Source organism: Alligator sinensis, unplaced genomic scaffold, assembly GCF_000455745.1.
Source record: "Alligator sinensis unplaced genomic scaffold, ASM45574v1 scaffold569_1, whole genome shotgun sequence".
Lineage (NCBI taxonomy): Eukaryota > Metazoa > Chordata > Crocodylia > Alligatoridae > Alligator > Alligator sinensis.
The window spans coordinates 3,192,325-3,199,060 of NW_005841914.1; the positions used below are offsets into that span (position 1 = coordinate 3,192,325).

A 6,736-nucleotide genomic window follows, 5' to 3' on the forward strand; every position below is an offset into this window, starting at 1 on the left:
GGTACTTGCTCACAATGCCAGGGTGGGATTTGAACCCATGATTCCCAATCTCAAGCCAGCCCCTCACCCACAAGGCCAGCAAGCTCTCCTCCCTAGAAACCTGTCGGCTGCGCCTCTTATCTCGATGCCTCTGGCCGCAGCAATGAAAGAGTCGGGGGCCCCGGGAGTAAAGAACTGGCCCCAGAGACCATGTTACTAATGGTACTTGCTCACAGTGCCAGGGTGGGATTTGAACCACTGACACCAAGTCTCTAGAGAAGCACTCTCCCCACAAGGCCAGCAAGCTCTGCTGAAGAAAAAGCTGTCAGGTGCGCCTCTTGACCCGGTGCCTCCGGCCACAGCAATGAAAGAGGGAGGAGGCCACAAGAGCAAAGAAGTCACGCAGGAAACCACCTTACCAGCCAGGCCAGGATCCAAACTCACAACGCTGAGGCTGTAGGCCAGCGCTCTGCCCTCCAGGCTAGCAAGCACCTCTGGCCGGGGAGCTCTGGGCTGCGCCCCTTGACTCGCTGCCTCTGAAGTGGAACAAAAGCATTAAAGGCTGGGGGCTTTGGTGTCTTTGCATGGGGCCCGCGTTAGTCAAGATGAGCAGTCGCACTGCCCGCACCCAAAGACCCACCGTTCCCGTATCAGGACTTGACCTCCAGTCTCGCTGACGGAGCAGCGTGGGACTCAGCCCCAAAAACACGCCACCCCCCAGGCTCCTGGAAACGCTGGCTAATATGTGTCTTCTGTTGAGCGGGTTCCTCCTTGTAGGCACTAAGTGCCCCCGGGTGAGAGCCTCAAAAAGCACAGTAGTTACAGCCCCAGCCTGACTGTTGGTTTTAGGCCCGGGTATGAACCCCCATGTTTCACTTCCCGTCGGGGGAACGGGTCCCGCTAGGTGAGAGCAGGCAGGAGCACCTCACCCGGGAGCCCGGCAGCATGGCAGACAGCTCGGCTGCTGAAACTTAGGCTGACCTGACCTGGAGCAGAGCCGTGATCCCAGGTCTCCAGGCTGTCGGGTGTACATCTACCCTGACTTTGGGGAGACGTGGTGAAGTGCTACGCCCAGGTCAGGCAGCCTGGGAGGCGAGTCAGGCTCCGGGGTGGGCACAGGCGCTGCCTGCCCTCTTCCTTTGGCACGAGCAGGCCTCAGGCAGCTCCTGCAAGGCCCAGCCGTCAGGCCTCATTTACCCCCTGCACTGCCTCCCCCGGCTGCGCCCAGTCTCTCCGTGCCCGACTTACCTGGAGCGCGGCAGGGCCTGTGGCTGCACACGGGCACGTCCATCTGCGGGGCTGTGGCTGGAGGTACGGTGCGAGGAGGCTGCAGAGGCCTCTGCTGGGGCTGCGGGTCCCAGCGGCCACCACCCCCGCTGGGGCCAGGGCCAGCTGCACCGCGCGGCCAGGAGTGCTCACCGCGCTCACGCCAGATGCTGCGTGCGAGTGGCGAGTTATGCTCCGCTCGGTTACCTTCCGCCCATATTAGATGATATGTGGGGCGGCAGGGGCAGGGGCAGTGGCCGGGGACTTGCACCAAAGCTGCAGGGAGCTGGGAGCTGCGGGTCCCTGGGGGAGCGGTGGGACAGGTGCTGATCATGGGCAGTCACACCTGATGGGCGCTCGCGAGGCTCCTTCCCAGGACAAGCCACGTGTCACGGAGCTGGGAGCTGAGCCCGAGCCAGCCCCGGTTCCCCGTCTCAGCCTGTGCTGGGGCCTGACACCCCAGAGGCAAGAGCGTCCCTCCGAGGGCTCAGGCCTCTGCCTCCCCTTCCAGCCAGCCCTGCTGCGGGGCACGGCCAGGAGCTCTGACTTGGACTCATGTGCCCCGGCTGCGCAGAGCCAGGACTGCTACAAAATGGGCTGCAGAGAGAGAGCCATGGCCTCTCACACGGTCTGGGGCTTGCACAGCAAACACTATGAGAGAGAGAGAGAGATAGAAATACACCTCTATAGAAATGGAGATAGAGATATATAGTGATAGACAGAGAGAGAGCTCTATGTATATGCCTACACAGAGATATACAGAGCTTTATATATATACAGAGACAGAGACAGATAGATAGATAGATAGGCACACTGCTTATAAATGCGGGTGACAGCATGCCTGGGCTCATGTTGCTGCTATAAAAGGTGCAGTCTCACGCGACAGTCATCCTGCTACTCCGACCTACAGCCGGCGCGTAGCGCAGTAGAGGTGGGACGTACCTTGCAGGAGCAGGGTGGACTCCGCTGGGTGACTATATGGCTTTCGAAAGAAGCAGCGCAGTTTTTAAGCAGAGAACGAGGGGTACTGGCCGGTGCAAGAGGTTCACAAAAGTTGAGGATAGCACTGTCAAAGCAAAATTTTTGGACAATTACAGCAATTACTGGCAAAGTGCAAATAAAACCCTCGGGAAACACCCAGAAATGTTTCCAAACTGAATTGGCACTTGCTTCTCCATACTCGAAGAGAGACCCCCATTACTGGCTCCTGTCTGTGCAAAGGCTGGCATCGGGTCACTGCTGGAACAGCACCCATCCAGCGCACCAGCCGCGTGAGGCAGTGTGCAAACAAGGTCATCCCAGCCAGCCCAACCCCGGGACAGCAGCGATTGCCTTTCCAGTGCCAGGTAACACTGCTCCCCCCTGTTCCAACACAGGTGATGTGAGGGGTGACATCCTGATAGATATTGGCAGTGGCCCCACCATTTACCAGCTGCTTTCTGCCTGCGAAAGAAGTTTAACGAGATCATTGTTTCGGACTATACAGACCGGAACCACCAGGAGCTGGAGAAGTGGCTGAAGAAGAAGCCGGGAGCGTTTGACTGGACCCCGGTGGTGAAATACGTGCGCGAGCTGGAGAGACAGAGGTAGGAGTCTTGGCTACCGACACACCCTTCAAGGGAAGGGGCCTTTCCTTCCTTTTTTTGGAAGGAATGAGGATTTTTGGAGAATCAGTAGGCTAAAGGTGTCAATAAGAAATTAAAACTATTTAATTTGCTAAGGCAGTGACGGAGTTGAAGTTGGCCAAGGGAGTCCAGGACAATAAGAAGTCCTTTAGGTATGTAGGGAGCAGAAGGAAAACAAATGTTAGCGCGGGGACCCTGCTGAACACCTCGGGACAGCTGGTAACCAACACTCAGGAAACAGCTGAACTCCTGAATGCCCACTTGCGTCGGCGTTTCACCGGACCAAGGGGAAAGACAAGCGAGATGCGGCTCACAGGGGTATGGTGGGATTGATAGCCTTCCCACTGTGGATGCTGAGCGGGTGCAAAACCAGCCAGAAAAGCTAGCCATGTATGAGTCAGCAGGACCAGATGGATTTCACCCAAGAGTGCTGTAGGAGCCACTGGAGATCATTGCGGGACCCCTGGCAAAGCTCTTTCAGAAATCGTGGCACACAGGGGAGGGAGATACCTGAGGATTGGAAGAGGGCCAACATTGTGCCCATCTTCAAGAAGGGGAAGAGGGAGGACCCGGGCAACTATAGGCCAGTCAGCCTCACCTCCATCCCAGGGAAAATCCTGGAAAAACTCAATAGAGAATCTATGTGCGATACACTCGTGGAGGGTAAGATCCTGAGCGACAGCCAGCACGGCTTCGTCGTGGGCAGGTCTTGTCTTACCAATCTCATCTCCTTCTACAACCAGGTCTCTCGCCACCTGGACACGGGAGACAAGGTCGACGTTATATACCTCGACTTCCAAAAGGCTTTTGATCTAGTATCCCACGGTATCCTCGTGGGAAAATTAACTGCTCGACGGTTCAGTGGGTAGAAAACTGGCTCCAGGGTCGGGCCCAGAGAGCTCCCATGAATGGATGTGTGTCGTCCTGGCGCAAAGTGGGCAGTGGTGTCCCTCAGGGGTCTGTGCTTGGACCGGTGCTTTACAACATCTTTCTCAATGATTTGGATGCAGGGGTGAAAAGCTTGCTGGCCCAGTTTGCGGATGACACCAAGTTATGGGGCAGCGTGGTCATGCCGAAGGATAGGTTGCAGATACAGGTGGACCTGGCCAGGCTGGAGAGGTGTGCGGACCAGAACCAGATGAAGTTCAACTCTCAGAAGTGTCAGGTGCTGCACCTGGGGGCAAACAATCCCCAACAGACCTCAGGCTCGGCGGCAACAATTAGACTTGTCCCACGGCCGAAAGGGACCTAGGGGTAGTGCTAGATCATCGCATGAACATGGGCTGGCAGCGCGATGTTGTGGCCCGCAGGGCAAACACCACGCTGCCACTCATATGATCAGGGACTTGCAAGACAAGCCATACGAGGAGAGGCCGAGGGACTTGGGCCTCTTCAGCCTACAGAAGAGCAGGCTGAGAGGGGACTTGGTAGCAGCTTACCGCTACATCAGGGAGTACATCAAGGGCTCGCTGAACAGCTGTTCACCAGGACACCCCGGGGAAGACCAGGAGCAAAGGATACAAACTCCTGGAAGCTGCGTCAGGTGCAAGTCCAGGGAAAACTCCTCCACAGTCAGGGTGTCCAGACGGTGGAATAAACTCCCGCCAGGGGTGGTGCAGTCACCTACCCTGGACATCTTCAACAGGAGACTGGACAGTCACCTCGCTGGGGTCATTTGACCCCAGTTGTCTTTTCCTGCCTAGTGCAGGGGGCTGGACCCGACGATCTACCAGGTCCCTTGCAGCCCCTGACAGTCTCTGAAAACCCTAGACAACCGCACACTATACATTTTTGCAGACAACGCAACCTTTCCGGGTGAGTTTCTGTACAATTCCAGCAGAGGGCTCGTGGGCCCTTCGTTCTAGCTCAGCTCTCACCAGCCTCTGTCCCCCGCAGGAGAGGGCTTCCGAACAGGACCTTTATCTCTGCCGCCTTGCAAAGGGCCCTGATGTGAATAAGGCAATGCAAATGGGAAACCAGCTGCAGCTGTAGCTACATGCAGCAACTCCAGCAGTTTCTCCTGATGTGATACAGCGGGTGCTGACCAACTCACGTAGCTTTCATCTAGTCTCTCTGGTCCTGGGGTTTCCACAGCTCAGTGTTTCTCATGCTAGCATCTGAGCTCCCCGGAAGCAGCTTTGGGGGTGTCTGCACAGGATGCCCTTGCTCCTCCGGTTTGCAGTGCATATGCACCCCGAGTCTCCCTCTGGGGACCCTGAGCTCAGAGTTAGGGGCCTTTGTCTGGGAACAAGTGCAGGTGCCTGGCCATGGCCTCAATGGCTTCTTGTGGCAGTAAGGTCTACAGCCTCGTTGTGTATAATGGGGGTGAGGGGGCGAGCATCCCCTCTTCAAGGCACTGCTTTTCAGTTTCATTGAACGCCCTCCCTTTTCTATCCACACAAGCTTCTAGGCAGGCAGGGGGCTGAGAGGGTTCCTGTATTAAGGCAGGTGACTGAGAGGTTTCATGCACTCAATATTTCTTCCCAGGGAAAAGTGGGCTGAGAAGGAAGAGAAACCGAGGAAGAAAGTGAAGCAGGTTCTGAAGCGCGACGTGAGGCAGCCCAACCCTCTGGCCCCCGGGACGCTGCCCGCGGCCGAGTGCCTGCTCTCCACGCTGTGCTTGGAAGCTGCCTGCAAAGACCTGGGCACCTTTCGCGCTGCTCTGAAGAACATCAGCTCCCTGCGAAAGCCCGGGGGACCCCTGGTAATGGTGACGGTGTTGAAAGAAACCTACTACGTGGTTGACGCGACGTGAGGCAGCCCAACCCTCTGGCCCCCGGGACGCTGCCCGCGGCCGAGTGCCTGCTCTCCACGCTGTGCTTGGAAGCTGCCTGCAAAGACCTGGGCACCTTTCGCGCTGCTCTGAAGAACATCAGCTCCCTGCGAAAGCCCGGGGGACCCCTGGTAATGGTGACGGTGTTGAAAGAAACCTACTACGTGGTTGACCAGCGCAGCTTCTCCTGCCTGGACCTGCACCAGGAGTCAGTGGAAGAAGCCATTAAAGATGCTGGTTTGACATCAAGTCCATCAAGGAGATTCGGGAACATTCCCCAAACACCTTTGCAGACTTTGGAGCCTTGCTCCATGCGGTTGCACGCAAGCGGGGCCCTAAACCAGCACAATGAGGAGCATTGCTCAGTACTGACACCAGCTCGAATCCTTGTCTGCTCTGCATCACACCTGGAAAATGCTCTGGGGCGAGCCACTGTGTTCAAACATTACCTTTTGCTTTTCAATAAAGTGGAGCTGGAAACCTCCGCCAGCTTGAAAGGGTTATTAGTGCTCCCTACCACCTTTTTGGGGGGCCTGTCTCCTGCAGCGTGGGTGGGTTCAGTGGAGGAGCCAGCTTCCAGAAACAAGAGCACTTTGCTAGTGAAATTCCCTTCATTAGTAAAGAAAGGAAAGGGGAGGGAAGTGGGAGCCAGCTGTGCCTCAGAGCCCTGGGCCCTGTGTGCAGTGTCTCCAGCGCTATGCTTGCACTTTCCCGCCAGTCTCAGCCCCGCAGGTGCCTGCGCGGGGGGCGGAGCTGGAGCGCAGCCCGGGTCCCCACAGGAGGGCCGTGCAAGCGCGGAGCCTCGGCCGCCTGGAGACGTGCGGCGATTGGCTGGGAGGGATGCCGTTCTGTGCGCCGATTGGTCCGCCTGCGATCCTTGGCGGTCCCATAGCGCGGGCAGGGCAGGGCAGGGCAAGGCAGGGACGCGGCAGCGGGGCCGGGCCGGGCCGGGCCGGGAGGGGCTCGCCTCGCTCGCAGCGTTTGCACGGACTCCCCCCCGCCCCCCCTTGTTTCAAAATAAAAAAAAAGCGGGAAAGCAAGCAATGCAAAGCCGCGGGGCGGGAACGGCGGGAAGGAGCCGCGGGGGGGGTCT

At 57.7% G+C, this 6,736-nt stretch overlaps 1 pseudogene; it reads left to right on the top strand.

Moving 5' to 3' along the window:
• Positions 1–6,736, top strand: part of LOC102378845 — an 18,751-nt pseudogene that overhangs the window by 11,646 nt on the left and 369 nt on the right.